At 43.5% G+C, this 16,997-nt stretch overlaps 1 pseudogene; it reads right to left on the reverse strand.

The window, feature by feature from the left end:
- LOC120945736 overlaps window positions 1–16,997 on the reverse strand; it is a 73,550-nt pseudogene that overhangs the window by 19,696 nt on the left and 36,857 nt on the right.

The raw sequence follows: 16,997 nt of genomic DNA on the forward strand, positions 1-16,997 counted from the left end.
TAATCAAAAGAGTCCCCCTTTACATCAGAGTCCACAGAGTTCCTCTTTTACATCTGAACTCGCAGAGTTCTTACACTATAAGGGGGACTCTGATGTAAGGAAAAACTCTGGGGACTCTGACATAAGGGATGCTCTGGGAACCCTGATTTAAGGGGAAACACTGAACACTGAGAACTTTGATGCTTTAGGAGGACTCTGATGTAAGGGGTGCTCTGAGAACCCTGATTTACCTTAGTGTACTCAGGAGGCAGGAGAGAGAAGGGGGGAGACTTCAGTCAGCGATAGGGATGGATGGTGAGCTCACTCCTTCCTTGGCAGTCAGCATCTTTCATCCAGATGCATCTGAGGCTGCTGGACTTCAAATTTCTGAACCCAACTTTCCTTTTCTGAGGCACAGTGGCAGGGATTGGAATGTGGGCAGACACAGAGAGGTAGGGCGGGAGAAAGAGGTGCAGATCAAGCCCTCTCTCCTCTCCCGTCTGTGTGTGTTTGGGGGGGTTGTTAGTGCTGGTATTGAGAAAGAGGGTGTAACAGACAACTGCAGCCAGCAACCCTGCTGGCTGCAGTCTGAATAATGGGTCCAGGTTTTAGGCAGTTTAAAACCTGGATGCATGATTCCAAACCTGAACTGTCCGGGGGAATCCTGGACAGGTGGCAACCTTACACGTGAGGTAAGTACAAATAGACAGAAAAGGGAACACTTCTTCACTGAAGTGAATAGCCAGATAAATAAAATGTAATTATATTCCTTTGCCCTTGACAACAGTGACTGCCACAGTATAGTTAGTGTTTTAACTTAGGCAAGGTAAAGCTTAGCAGTTTTAGGAACTAGGCTATTTACAAATGTGTATACCGAAATATGACCCTATTTTACACTAGAATTAGAATTTTTGGCAACTTTGATAAATGAATAAAAAGATGATTTACCTCAGCAGATCCTGGAATATGAAGCCTGGAAGATCTAGTGACAGTATCATATTTGAAGTCCTTTCCAGTGTATAATACTCCCTTTGGATTCTCCAAGTCAATACTGGGCACTGCACTCTGCCAGCTTACCAAGAAAGAGGTTTCATTTCCCACTGTTTTGTCAATAAAAACGGTGCCCTTTAGACAGTCTGATCGTGGGAGTGACGCTCCAGTGCTCTCCAGCTGTGCAAAAGAGACGGTTAGAATATAACAACAAATAACAATAACAAAATTTCCAATCCAATTTTAGATCCTGTCTCCAGCTTATTAAAGCAGTGGTAAACTCTGCTTTTTATCTTGTACCTACAGGTAAGCCTATAATAACCCTTACTTGTAGCTATAGTAAATATCTCCTAAACGTGCACCTTTTAGAGAGAGAGAGAGACTTGTAAAGCGCAACACATGCGAACTGAATCGCCTCTGGGCGCTGTATCCATTTCATGGGTAAGGAACCCCTTGACCTCAGAAGAGATGGGTTTTAATCTTTCTCCTGAAGGCCAAGTGGTCCGACTCCAGTCGGATGGTGGTTGGTAGTGCATTCCACAGGCGAGGTCCCTGGACTGCAAATATTCGATTTCCTTTGGACTTGTATCTGGCCTTGGGTTTTAGGAGATATTCCAATGTGTAGCAGCCAGTGACATCAACATTGGGCTCTCAATGGATGGCAAACTCAAGTATGCCGTCCATTGAGAGGGCTGTGCCCTGATCATGGTTCCCGTGTGCATGAATGGGCGTGACATCATAGCTGCTCGTCCGTTCAAAGGGCCAGGGCTCTCAAACCTGGAAGAAAGACCAGATAAAGATAGAATACCTGTCAGCGGTGACAGTTCGTCGCTAGAGGGATTCATTTAATAGGTCAAACATAATGTGCTAGAATGTGGTACATACTAGCACATTATGGCTTAAATAAGAGGTCCAGCCTCCCCATGAATAATTAAAAGTCAGCAGCTACAAATACTACAGCTGCTGACTTTTAATATAAGGACACTTATTTGTCCAGGGAGTCCATGATGTTGGTACCCCAGACGTTCTTCAGCTTGGCTGTTGGGTGCAGCCGCTGCCATTCATGGTAAGGGAAGTGAAGGCTTTACAGCGGTTTCCCTACTGCTCATGCACAAAACGTGCTGCGCCTCCGAACCATTTTTTTAATTAAACAGTTTACTACCGCTTTAGCTCACTCACTCAGATGTGTGGCCATTCACAGAATGCTTTGCATAGTTCTAAATTAATGCAATGAGTTCTCTGATTGAACTGGGTAGAGTTTGTGACATCACCGCTCTGGATCTCCACCTTGTCCAATCAGAGAACATCTTGCATTCATTGAGAAAAAATGCAATGCATTCTGTGAAAAAAAAGGAGAGTATTGAGATAAGGTTGAGCAATGTGGTGTGCCCACATCCCAAATGCTGAAGAGAATAGGAAAAAATCCCCCCTTAACGGGACTTTAATGGCCTCACCAGTAAATGGTATAATAGCATCATGGCAAACACATAAAAGAAAAATATATAAAAATAATGCAAATTTTACTTAACACGTAGGTAAAAAATAGCAACAGTGGTAGTTGGTGAACATGGCTGTCAACATAATACATAACATAAGAAGTAGTATAGTACCATTGGGTGTTGTCAATGGACATCCACCTTGTTGTTCTCATCACGGCAGTCCTGGGTCATATCAGTACTATATCTCCTATGTTATGTATTATGTTGACCGCCATGTTCACCAGCCACCACTGTTGCTCTTTTTAAACTCTGTGTTAAATAAAATTTGTATTCTTTTTATATTTTTTTCTTTTTTGTGTTTGCTATTCTGCTATGATACCATTTACTGGTTGGGCCATTAAAGTCCTATTAAGGGGGAATTTTTCATATTGCATTCTGTGACTGGCACTCATGCCGAATAGGCAACCCGCTATGGTTACTATGCAGAAGGACAATTGCTTGACACAGAACCCAAAAGACAGTGGCGATCGCTGTAGTAGCGTTAACTAATTTCCAGCCTCCAGAGGGATCCCACAGGTATAGCATATGCATACTTACTTTAGTTCAAGAAAGACCAATACAACTACGCTTTAAAATCCATACCTGAAATTCAGTTTTAAAAGAAATGGCATTTTGGAACCTGCCACTGAGGTACAGCACATTCCACGAATTCATGAAAGGGGGCAGAGGCTACCAGCTGAAAAGGCAGCAGTTGCAGTGCTACCAATTTGACCAAGCTGGCATTTAGACGCCGAGCATGTGGATGGCTGAGAAAGAATTTATTTTTACTGTTCAGCGACTGGGGTAGGGAAATGTGCCTGCTAAAAGTAGGTGGTGGTGTACTGATAGCAGATTGGCTTCAAGTACTTGAGACACCAATTGCTATAACTTTATTCCTCTCAGTGCAGGTTTTTGAGAGGACTGGAGGTATAATAGGGTTTGAGATCCCAGATGAGGAGCATGGAGAAGTCCGCCTTTTTCTTTGATGTGGGTCTTTCAAGTGCTGATGCTAGAGATGAGATTTATGTTCAAGTCGAACATGAGTTCGACTCGAACATTGGCTGTTCGCCCGTTCACCGAACAGCAAACAATTTGGGGTGTTTGCGGAACACCCTTTAAAAGTCTATGAGAGAAATCAAAAGTGCTATTTTTAAAGGTTAATATGCAAGTTATTGTCATAAAAAGTGTTTGGGGACCTGGGTCCTGCCGCAAGGAACATGTATCAATGCAAAAAAAAGTTTTAAAAACTTCAGTTTTTTTGGGGGCAGTGATTTTTTTTTCCAACTCAGAGAACACTAACCGGAGACATAATCAATTTTGCGTTCATACGCTGTCTCCATCCTGGTTCGCATCATGGTAGGAAATTACTTTTTTGCTTTGTTTGTTATGTCAGTATATATTTATAGACATATTAATCCTATATGGCCACAGAATGGCAAAGTACAAAAAGTGTAAAATTTACGTAGTTATAAATCCATAGTGCCCTTACCCAAGTCCGCTAACCCCCCCCGCCCCCATACCCAAACCCACCCCTTTCTCTCCGAACCTCAGTCTCTTTACTTATCGGCTTTTACTAAAATGCGCTTCCTACCCTATACCATCTGAACCAGATAACTCTGTGATGACTTATAATCGACACAGTCCTGCCATTTCAGGGCAGTGATTTTAATAATGCTTAAAGTGAAACAATAAAAGTGAAATATTCCTTTAAATTTCGTACCTGGGGGTGTCTATAGTATGCGTGTAAAGTTTCCTGTGCTTCCTAATTTTTTTAATCCTCGCCGCCCAGGGCTGTCAGCCTCCACATCCCATCGGCAGCATCTGCATCACATGCTGGACGATTATTTAAGGGCGAAAACAAATATGGAGAGCTTTCCAGTCAACGATCCACTGGCTTACTGGGCCATGAGAATAGACCACTGGCCAGAACTTGCCCAGTATGCGATTGAGCTGCTGGGCTGTGTTTTTGGGATTCATAAATGCCATTATTACAGCAGCAGCTTTTAAACACAATACAGGTGCGCCACTTTACAGGTGGACTAAGTAGGTCCCCCATGCACTATATTGAAAGGAATTTTTCATTTTTATACTTTCACTTTAAACATCATAAATCAATTTGTTTTATTGATGTCCCCTAGGGCAGTACCCAAACCCCCATAACTATTGTATGCCCAATTACCTCCATATATGCCTTCAAAATGGGCACTTTTAATTTTTCACGTTCAGATCCCATAGACTTCAATGGGGTCCGTTATTCGGTACTGAAGTTTCTTGATTTTCAAAAGTTCTGGTGCGAACCGAACAGGGGGTCATTCGGCCCATCCCTAGCATCAACACAATGAAAATATGGCTGATGTAGCCCATCCTTTAGTATAAAGGAGGCTAGACTTTCCATTGCTTCAAATTATAGGCTATTTTGACTCAGATGACCTGGGGCAAAGATTATGCACTGCATTATAGCTTGTTCCTTATTTCGAACCTGCAAACGTTTCTACCAAAAATTCACAATTTGTAAACTTCACTAAAACAAGAGTAGTAACAAACCCAAACTTTATACTTACACATTACATTAGAGTTAAATTTGTAGTGGAGTCCATCTACTCACAATGTTCAAATGCAGATGCAGGCCCTTTAACTCAATTTTTTACAACTTCTTGGGTTTTTGAACATGCCCAAGAAGTATACTGTTCTCAGTTTCAATCCCTCAACAGCTCAGGGAGGCCACTTTTTGAGGCAGAGGTAGCTGGGCCAGTGATCTGCAGTCAGGTTAGAGGCCCTCTACTGTATGAACCATTGTGTGGGCAAGTAGGCTGGAGCCAAGTAGCATGTAGCTTCTCCGGAAGATCCAGCTATGGTGGGGTGCCCTTTCCCAATTGCTATCAAGAGTACTACAGTTCCAGTGTGGTATCCTTTTGTTCTTGGGCCTTGGATCCCTCCAACTGTTCACCTGAGTTACAAGTGCTACCTTGGATATCACTGTAAGGGGACGATGTTTATGAGGATAAGTGCAAGTAGCTGTTTCTATTCTGAACTGTTTTACTGAAGCAGCAATTCTCAGTTTGACTCTGTTGTTTCAGAGAGACTATGCTATACAACCACATTTTACCCTGGCTGAGTCACAGAGACATTACTCTATAGAGTCCATGTTTGTGCAGCTTTCATAATCAGTCTGTATGAATTGTTGTGCCATCCAGGGATGTATCTTGGCCTAGGCCGACAAGGCACTTTTCGGGGGGCGGCACGGGCACCAAAGCCGCCCCCCCATGAAAAAAAAAGACCCCCGATCCGTCCTTTTATTTAATCGGCTCCCGCGGATGCCTTTCGGCTCCCTCAAATTCAGCCCCCGGCGTGGCTGCCTGTAGCGTGGCACTTGGGCTAGCAACATACATGGGGCGTACTTGGCCAGGAGGAGGGAGCGACTGACGCCCGCATTAAACGGCCGGTGATTGGCCAGACCGTGTGCATGTCATACCAGAGGCGGAGCGGGGAGGGTACAGACATAAACAGAGGTGCGGGGAGGGTACAGATGTACGGGGAGGGTACAGAGGTGTGGGGAGGGTACAGAGGTATGGGGAGGGTACAGAGGTATGGGGAGGGTACAGAGGTGCGGGGAGGGTACAGAGGTATGAGGAGGGTACAGAGGTGCGGGGAGGGTACAGAGGTGTGGGGAGGGTACAGAGGTATGAGGAGGGTACAGAGGTGCGGGGAGGGTACAGAGGTACGGGGAGGGTACAGAGGTATGAGGAGGGTACAGAGGTCACATCAGTCCCTACCCTCAAGGAGCTTACAATCTAAAGTCCCTAACTCGTATTCATACATACACATGGTAAGGGCAACAATTTAGACAGGAGCCAACTGGATTGATTGATGTAAGTATGGAGTGAATGGTGCGTGAGTGTGCTAATGTACAGAGAGGAAGAAGCAGAGCTCTAACAGGAAAAGGTGGAGACTAAAGTGGAAGGGGTGTGGTTTACAGATGATAGGGCGTGTCTTAAACAGAAAGGGGTGGGTCATATTTAAATTAGGGGGCGCATGAGTTTAGTCAGGCCTAGGGCAGCACAAAACCTAAATACACCTCTGGTGCCATCCTAAACCTGTTCATTGCTATTGCTTCTAACTTTGAATCTGTTTGGTTAACTACATTTTACAGTTACTTCCTCTCTGATCATTCAGCTGATAACATATTCCAACAAGAAAAAAAAAATCATTCTGTATCACTCTTATTTGGTGTTGTATCCTAGAAAGCATTTTCATTAAATATCCTGCCTTATGCACAGAGTCAAAGCAGAGCTTTTCAAGTCTATATCAGTAGTAACATTTTCAGACAAGATACTCTCATCTGCAAGTATTGGAAACTTTAAACTTTCATAGTGAGATAGTATAGTCATCATCTGTTCAATGAGGATTTCCAGACACTAGGAGACCCCATGTGACATTAGCATAAGAAAAAAATGCATCACCTGAATAGTTTGATCAATTTTATATCCACTTCCAGACTTCAGTGCGCTGAATGCATCAATCAGACCATTGCCATCAATGCTATCGGAGACATACAAATTCAATCCACCTTAAAATAGACAAATAAGAACATTACCCCAACAAACAAAAAATATTAATCCTAAAATAGCAAAGCATAAAAGCAGTAAACAACCCCTTTATTCTGTTTCTAATATTATTACTGTACAGGACATCAGCATGTCAGATAGTGGGCTTGATTTACTAAAGTGTATTCACTATTTTAAACATATAGAGTCAGGGCTGCTAATAGGGCAGTACAACCGGCCCTGTTGTACCGGGCCCAGCCCCATCAGCTACACAGTGGGCCCAGCTGCATTACAGTTTATTGCTGCATTAAATAAAAAAATAAAAAATAAATCGAGCTTGCTAAACTGTTCCCCCCCGCTCCTACTTGTTTATGGAGTGGGGTTATACCATTTTCCTGGGCCCCATCAGGTCAACAGAGGGGCCCAGGTGCGCACAGAGGAGGGACTATTTTAAAATTTTCGGGGCACAGGTATATCATGCCGCCCCGCTACTCAATTAGTCCCGGCCTGCGGAGTGATACTATGATTCTCCTCCCATGCCCGCCTCCAGTTCTCACTTACAGAGATGCGAGCCGAGGTGGCTGATAGGAAACATCTGAAGGGGATCGTGGCTGCAATGGACACAGACGGAAATTCCGATCGTGTGTACGCGGCATAAGTCTTTGAACAGGTAGGATGTCTATGGCAGAAAACCACAGAGGAAGCTGCTGTACTCCAAAAAAAAAAATAGCTGCATACCTGAAGTTTGCCAGAGAGCACCCTGGCAAACCGCAACGCTACTGGGAAAATGATTTGTGGACTGATGCAACAAAGGATGAATTGATCGAGAAGAATATTCAGCAATATGCATGGAGCAAAAAGGGCACAGCTTACCAACATCAAAACATCATCCTATGTTGAGCCTTGATGAAGGGGGAGTGATGGTGTCCCCAAAATATGCTGTTTGTTTTTATATGATCTTTTTACCAACAATTATTATCTTGGACTCTTTCATCTATTTTTTTTCTTATGTTCTTTTGTGTTCCTTTCTGTATTTCTATGGTTTGAGCTACTGCTGGGTGCCCATTGAGGAAGCCTTTGCTGTGTGGGAGCTGTTTCACCAGAACTTTGGAGCTTATTTGAAGTTTTCCTTCATTGTACTACAGTTACTAAAAGTCCAACTTTAGAACCTGATTTATGGATGAAATGTGCTAAAGATTTAACGAATCATTGGTTCTCTATGTGCCCTAATATACCAGAAATGATTCTGTGCTTAGGAAAGCACTCTCCTAAACATATTAGTCCCATGTCAGGCTACTGAGCCTGTTACATCTGGCAATACTTCAGCAACAGGATCACCAAATAGAACACTCACCAACTTCTGCAGTGTTGCTTTTTCAGTGGCATAATAATACAGGCTCAGATTGTTGTAGGAAAACATTTATAAATAGAAAGCATATATTCATAAATGCTTCTTTGTTGCTGTTATTGCTAATAAATGTGAGTTTTTATCCATATGCCTGTTTTTGTGCTTTGATTTGCATTGACTGTTACAATACTTTGTCATTAAAATGAATGAGTGTATTAAAGTGGTTCTAAAGGCAGAAGGTTTTTTATTTTAATGCATTCTATGCATTAGGATAAAAAACCTTCTGTGTGCAGCAACCCCCCCCGTAATACTTACCTCACCCCATCTCGATCCAGTAATGTTGCACAAGAGGCTCAGCTGTCCGGGACTCTCCCTCCTTGGCTGTTACAGTAAGTGGTTGCCATTGGCTTCTGCTGCTGTAAATCAAAGTCAGTGTGCCAATAAAGAGAGAGGGGCCAGGCCTTGGCTCCATGTCTCAATGGACACACAGAGCAGAGGCTCGGCTGCCCCCATAGCAAGCTGCTTGCTGTGTGGGCACTCAGCAGGAGCGAGGGGCAAGGAGTGTCGGCAAGGGACACTAGAAGAAGAGGATCAGGGCTGCTCTGTGCCAAACCACTGCACAGAGCAGATAAGTATAGCATGTTTGTTATTTTTAAACAACATTTCTGAGACTGTAGTATCACTTTAATGAGTAAAGAAGAAAAGAAAACTTGCCAGTTTGTTGTGCAATTTCTTCAAGTGCCTTTGCAGCATCTGGTCCAAGAGCTATTACATGAATTATTGCCCCGCTGTTTATTAAGTCAGAATAACAGGCACTAGGGAAGGATGAATCTTCTCCATCTGTTACCACAACGAGTTCTGTACCATAAGAAGACTGATCACTGGTTCCTTTATTTACCTGGATGTTATAAAAGCAAAATATGAGACAAATTCTATGAAGCTCAGGGGTATTCCTTAAAATCATCTAGGCAGGCTTATGGACAATAGTACGGGTGGTGGTAAGATGGCTTTTACCTCCTCCTTCTCTAAAGCTTTGATCACCATAAGTGAATGGCTCTGTTCTCTAACCCTACCAGGGGTGTAATACCACAATTGCAGTTGTATTGCAGTGATAGTATTTCAATTGCTTTATACCCTTTACGCAGAGGGCACAGGACACACTGTAAATTTACCTATAATAGCAGTTGTCAAAGTGTCTGTGTTCTGCTAGTATATGTTTCTGTTAAAGAGTGAGAATGAGTGGTACTAGGTTATCTGCATTAGCATGCACATTGTCCTTAACTTATCACATCTGCATGATAATATGAAGGACTATAAGGGGGGGTTGTCTACTATAGCCAGGCTGCTGATGAACAAAATGGATAGTGCTGGATGTCATCCAGACTGAAAGTCGTCCAGTGGCAATAGGCAGGAATGAAACTTTGGGAGGACAGTGAGAACAGCCAAGCAGCATGCTAGAACCATTGTTAAAGTCTTGCACATTCAAAAACAGATCAACAATTCAGAAATGAAATCTCCTGCATTTCCAAGATCACAGATTCATTTTAAATGAGAAGTACACCCCCTGTTTGCATATACATGAAAATAATTAGCTGCATGGTGCTAGTGCTCTGGGATCCCAAGGCAGCATTTACCACCAATGATAAACTAAAGCTAAAAGTTCAGCCTTATAGCAAAAATTTTGTTTCCAAAAATTTGTGAGAAAGAAATTTCCCTTCTTTGCAGAAAAGACAAACTTTGTGGTTGATTTACTAAAACTGGAGAGAGCAAACGCTGGTGCAGCTGTGCATGGTAACCAATCAACTTCTAATTTCAGCTTCAATTAATCTTTGACAAAATAGAAGCTGATTGGTTTCTATGCAGAGCTGCACCAGGTTTAGTAAATCAACGTCCATGACTCTTCTGCAAAAAAAAAAAAAAGGAATTCTTAGCTTTCACCTCACAAAGTTCCTAAACTACCGTATACACTGCACATGTGTGAGGTATTTCATTCCAGATAGGCCAATCAAGATGGCCAAAGATCCTGAACCTGAAAATGTTGGTGCTAATGAGGGAGCTTGCACATTACTGGAGGGGAGGTGAGTATAGCTGTGCCTTTAATTAACAATTTTGGAACAGAAGAGGGCTGTTAACAGACAGGCGCCGCTAGACTTTCCCAAGCTACAACTAATTAAAGTGATTGAAAAGCTTTACATTTTTGAATCAACCACTTCCTTCCCCGCCCATAGACATATGACGTCCGCAGGAGGAATCTCCCATCCTGGACGTCCTGGGCTTCCCGGCCGCCTAGGGGACACGCTGCGTCACTTGGAGGCCGATGCGCATGCCCTGAGTGACGCAATTGCGATTGGCAGTAAAAGAGCAGGGATGGGGATCTGTGTGTGTGTGTAAACACACAGATCCACGTCCTGTCAGGGGAAAGGAGACCGATAGTATGTTCCCAGTACACATGAACACTGATCGGTCTCCTCCCCTTGTGAGTCCCCTCCCCCTACAGTTAGAATCACTCCCTAGGTAACACATTTAACACCTTGATCGCCCCCTGGTGTTAACCCCTTCCCTGCCAGTGACATTTATTCAGTAATCAGTGCATTTTTATAGCACTGATCACTGTATAAATGTGAATGGTCCCAAAATAGTGTCAAAAGTGTCCGATATGTCCGCCACAATGCCACAGTCACGATAAAAATCGCAGATCGCCGCCATTACTAGTAAAAAATAAATCAATAATAAAAATGTCATAAATCTATCCCCTATTATGTATAACTTTTGCGCAAACCAATAAATATAGGCTTATTGCGATTTATTTTGCCAAAAATATGTATAAGAAGAGTACATATCGGCCTAAACTGAGGACCATTTTTTTTTATTGGGATATTCATTATAGCTAAAAGTAAAAAATATTGTGTTTTTTTTTCAAACTTGTCACTCCTTTTTTGTTTATAGCGCAAAAAATATTTGTGGGGGGAAAAGTGTAGCATGACCGCGCAATTGTCATTGAGAGCTTGACAGCGCTGAAAATTGAAGATTGGCCTGGGCAGGAAGGGGGTGAAAATACCCTGTATTGAAGTGGTTGAAATAATAAACATGTCATACTTTCCTGGTCTGTGTAATGGTTTTGTACAGAGCGGCCCCTTATCCTCTTCTTCTGGGGTCCCCCGCCAGTGCTTTTGACCCCCCCCCCCACCGAGTACCAACCATAGGAAGTCACTTCCTATGGGGACATATATGCATGCTTGATCCTGAGCCAGAATGTTTGCATCTATTTAGACACACAGCCCAGCTCAGCCCCGCCCCCCACCGTGCTCTCTGCTCACAGGTTTTGACTGACAGCAGCAGGAGCCAATGGTTTCCGCTGCTCTCAGCCAAGCCTGTGAAAGTGGGGAGAGAGGGAAGAAGAGCTGCTGTACACATGCAAAGTGCTAGATCGAAATCGGGCTCAGGTAAGTATTTTGAGGGGTCTGCAGGAGCTACTAGTAATTTTTTTTCTTTTACCTTAATTCAGAAATGCATTAAAGTGGTTGTAAACCCACTTTTTTGACTTTTACCTACAGGTAAGCCTATAACAAGGCTTACCTGTAGGTAAGGAGAATATCTCCTAAACCTGCACGGTTTAGGAGATATTCCCCCTCGCAATGCGCCGCTGATTGCAGCGGCGCATGCGCAGGGGGGATCTACGGCGAAAGGACCGGCAGCCGCCGGACCTTGCCGAATTTAAATCTCCTGCGCGCATTCGCGGGAGTGACGTCATCGCTGCTCCAGCCAATCACAGCGCTGGAGCAGCGATACCCGGAAGACACGCCGAGTCAAGATGATATCTCGCTCGGTGTGGACCAGGTACGTTCTACACACCTCGTTCCGAGGTAAGTATTTCATAATGAGCTAATATGCGGTGCATATTAGCTCATTATGACTTTTGCCTTGCAGGAGAAAATAGTAGTAATAGTATAGTAATGGTAAAAAAAAAAAAAAAAAAAACTTGTGGGTTTAACTAATCTTTTTGTGTATAATTCACTATATATGCTACCGCATTCACCTACTGTCTGCATGAGTCCCTTCTGACAAGTTTTCCTGAAACCAAGAGAAGGGGGGGGGGGTGATTCCCTTCCTTCCAATAAATTCTCAGCTCTCCGCACTGAGCTCTCCAGAGTGTAATATCAGCTCCCTGCCCCCTTCTTTCTGGAGGTTCAGACAAGCTGTATAATTTCTACACTTTGAATGGATGTAGAGATTGGGAAGTCAATTCATTAGGTATAAGTAGAGGATTGCAAGGATTTGAATGTTTTACATATGTCCCTGACTATCAAAACTTTGCAAGGACTTAACTTTTTTAACAATAACTTACATCAATTCCACTCATTAGTCCAGCACAAATATTTCTTCCTCCGCTTGCTGTTTGGGGAAGCCGTGCTTTAAGTTGTTGTCGATGCTGATAAGTGAAAACTTGAACTAATGAAGAAAGTATTGTAGCGGAGCTCGAAAATGAAACAATTCCAACATATGATCTATCTTCTATGATCTGAAGGAGAAATACTTCTGCAGCCTGGTACAGCCTCTGAATGCGATTATTCTGTAATTGATAAATTAGCATTAATCCAATATCCATATTTCTTCCTACCTTTGGCACAGAAGCACACATACATAAACTGCGGCCAAGTTAACTATCTATCCAACATACTGTACAAACCTATTACAGATAGCTTCATGAGGGAAATCAACCCTAAGGCTCCAGTAATGTAAAGCAACATTATTATTATTATTATTATTATACATGATTTATATACAGTTTACGCAGTGCTTTACAATATAAAAGGGAGACAGTACAGTTACAACACAATAAAATACAAGAGGGTTAAGAAGGCCCTGCTTATGAGAGCTTACAATCTAAGCGGGTGGGACAAGTGGTACAAAAGGTTACAACTGTGGGGGATGAGGTGATGGAAGTGATAAAAGATTACAGTAAAACCTTGGTTTGCGAGCATAATTTGTTTCAGAAACATGCTTGCGTAGCGCCTGGCTACTTGTAGAGCCGGTGCTATGTTAAATTTAGGGGAGAATTCAAAGAAGTAGTTAGCTCTGAATTAGTTTGACTGTTTAAAATTTGGGTCTCTGCTCTAGCTTGGCTGTGCTGTGGGCTGACCTTTTGTCCAGGGACTCCTGGCACCCCCGGACGGCAGGTGGCAGCAGTGTGATCAAGTGTTCTGAGTGCCACTCTTTAGCAGCCAGTCAGGGGTTGGCTGCCTCGCTGTGCATGCTGGGGAGGGGTATAACGGGGGCAGACACCATTACCTCGGCTTCTTCCTTGTGTTGAGCCCACAATTGGGGTAGCCATTCCACGACACCCCTGCATATGGCCCTCCTGGCCGGGGTGTGTGTGTGGACAGCAGTGTTCCTGGTTCCGGGACCACGTTGGCCCAGAGAGATTGATCCACTGTGCGGGCCCAGTAGTCGACTGGGTCCCCAATCTGGAGGGGGTCCTGAGCTGTCCATCCAATTGGAGGAAGCTGACCGATGAGGAGTCTGTCTGGGGGGATACCACGCATAAGGCTGGTGTTCCAGGAGGGGCCTGTCCATTCATCAGGGGACCACCTGAGTTCTTACAGGCTGGATGTTGGTCGCCTGTTAGCTGCTAATTGTGCAAAACTACCTGAAGGAGATCCGGGTGCTGACTCTACTAAGAGAGGATTCCGGAACATAATTGTCTCCAATCTTATAGGAGGGTCTGTGGCAGAGACTTAATCCTAAGTTCGAGTGACACTCTGGCTGCCAGGCTGGTGAGAGAGGCCTGTCCAGGTGCGCTATACCCACTCCGGCTGGAGTGGCAAAGAAATGTGTCGGAAGCAGGACTGTTTCCCGTGTTATACCTGGATCTACTGTCTCCCATTTGCTATCCCTTCACCTCTCTACTGTTTAACCTTTTTTACCCGGCTGGGTAATAAAAGCACAGAAAAGACACCTGTTGTGTGGACATTCCATTTACTACAACTCTCATCAAGTACACTAGACGGCGGAGATACAAAGGTAACATGCCACCCAAAACAAACCAGCAACTCCTTCGGGGGTAGTGCTACACTTGTAATCCAAAGCACTTGTATACCAAAGCATTTTTTTTACAGGTTAAAAAAGAGAAGAGAGGCGCCTCTAATTGTAGCAATAAGTTGCTAAATGTTGTACCTTCATTAAATGTTAACATATTGCTACACTTTGAGGCTCCTCTCTTCTTTTTTATACTCAGTTGTGACATGACACTCTTATATAAAGACATCGCTTTTATATCAAGGCAAAATGTATTAAAACATTTTGCTTGTCTTGCAAAATGCTATCAAACCAAGTTACTCTCAAACCAAGGTTTTACTATAGTTGGAGGCGTGATAGACATCCCTGAAAAGGTGAGTTTACAGGGATCACCTAAAGGCAGCCAGAGTAGAACATAGCTAGACCGATTGAGGTAGAGAGTTCCAGAGGATGGGAGAGGCTCTGGAGAAGTAATTCCAAACTACGTTCACTTTCTACATTCTATATTGATTTTATGTCAACACTTTAAAAAATGTAAAACACAAATCCAAATGTACACAGATTATCCTGATTTAAATAAAAACTGCTTACAGTTCCCATGCTTTCTGAGACATCAAGTACTAAGGTCAGCACTCTGTCTGAAGCCTGTAGCAATGAGAAGGTGGGTTCAGGAATTGGGGCAGTTGTTTGTGGGGTGGAACGTATATCATTGGAGTTCTTGATCACATCCCATGTACTGAGATAGTTGCACATCCTGTTCTGTAAATTTGGTGCCTCCACATTATGATTAGTAGAATCACAGAATGCAGTTACCTAAAAAAAAAAAAATGATATTAATGATAATATATTAGTATTACAACTGGAACCTTATAATATACTTATTGCAACTAAAGAAAATATTTCATGTGGTTTTTAACAAATACGATTTCCCCAGTAGTTTTTAACTGTCATGAGTGGTTATCAATCCAGATGAGCAGCTCCAGGTTCAGTCCAAACTCAATGGCCCGGATTCAAGAAGCAATTGCGCCTGCGTAACCATAGGTTACACAGCGCAATTGCTTACTTGCCCCTCTTTACGAATGCTCCTGATTCAGGAACATCGTAACGCCGACTGCAGCCTAAAATCTGCGTTGCATAAGGCTCTTATGCCACGCATATCTTAGGCTGCATTCTTGCGATGGACGCTAGGGGGCGCTCCCATTGTGCTCAGTGTATAGTATGCAAATTGCATACTAACACCGATTCACAATGTTGCGCGAGCCCTGCGTACGCAATTTACGTTGTTTCCGTACGGCGTGTTTAGCATAAGGCTGCCCCTTCTAATAGCAGGGGCAGCCAATGCTAAAGTATACCCGACGTTCCCGCGTCGCGACGTTCGATTTTTACGTAATTTGCGTAAGTGACTCGTGAATGGCGCTGGACACCATTCACGTTCACTTTGAAGCAAATGACGTCCTTGCGACGTCATTTGCCGCAATGCACGTCAGGAAAGTTTCCAGACGGAGCATGCGCTCTACGCTTGGCGCGGGAGCGCGCCTAATTTAAATGATTCCCGCCACCTACGGGATCATTTACATTAGGCGCCCTTACGCAGGGCAAGTTTACACAGCGCACACGCAATTTACGGAGCTACTGCTCCGTGAATCGTGGGTAGCGCAGTCAATTTGCGGGGGCGCAGGGCAAAAACGCTGCCCTGCGCCTCCGCAAATAAGGGGCAATTCTACCTGAATCCGGGCCAATGTTTAGACTGAATTTTGCTGGTTGGGAGATTCCATGAATGGCCAAACTAAATGTGGTTTTAGGGATGCGCTGTGATGTCATTAACCAAACATAGTCATGTCTCTATTTGATCATTGATGTCACCCTAGAACCCCCTTTGATTACATTCAGGATGGGATCAGACATGGTGGCAAGTTTCTTCCTTTTGCGTGTCAGGTATCATTTATCTTGATTGACAAGGATCTGCATTGTGTCATATGATTGATGATAGATTTACATCATGGGAATTTTTTTTACATTTTTTAATTAAGGACTATGAGTAGAGGTATTTTGTACCCCTTATTCGTTCACGTGGTGGTGAGGGGAAGTATCTGGGGCCCCCCCTTATTTTTAAAGAAGGCTTATAGATTCCCCAAAGGGTTGATGGGAAGGGGGCCTTGTCCTCATCAACATAGGGATGAGATGCTTTGCCGGGTGGCCCCCGTGGCAAGGCACCCTTCCCTATGTTGAGGGCTATGTCGAGGGATGTGATCTGTTATGGTTCAGTAGGGAAGGAGCTGCACACTCCCCCCGCCCCCACCTTTCCTGGCTTGTCAGGCTGCATGCTCAGATAAAGGTATGGATTTTTCCTTTTTTTTTTTTTGCATGGGAAACCCCACATAATTTTTTTATTTTTCATCCGTACCAGACCCTCATCATGGATAAGGCTCAGGTATATACTTTTAGGGGGAATTCACACTGTTTGTGTATGGTTCCCCATTAACATCTATAGCAGACCCTCATCTAGAACATCTGGTATAGTCCTGAATCCCTTGTCATTTATTGTCAATTTAAACAAAATTTTTGTGCGTGTCACTTCAAACTGCCTTAGGGCATCTTCCCCAGGCATGTTATTTGTAGGAATTGTGCAATTTTAATACACAA

The sequence above is a fragment of the Rana temporaria genome, chromosome 7 (genome assembly GCF_905171775.1).
Source record: "Rana temporaria chromosome 7, aRanTem1.1, whole genome shotgun sequence".
NCBI classification, from domain to species: domain Eukaryota; kingdom Metazoa; phylum Chordata; class Amphibia; order Anura; family Ranidae; genus Rana; species Rana temporaria.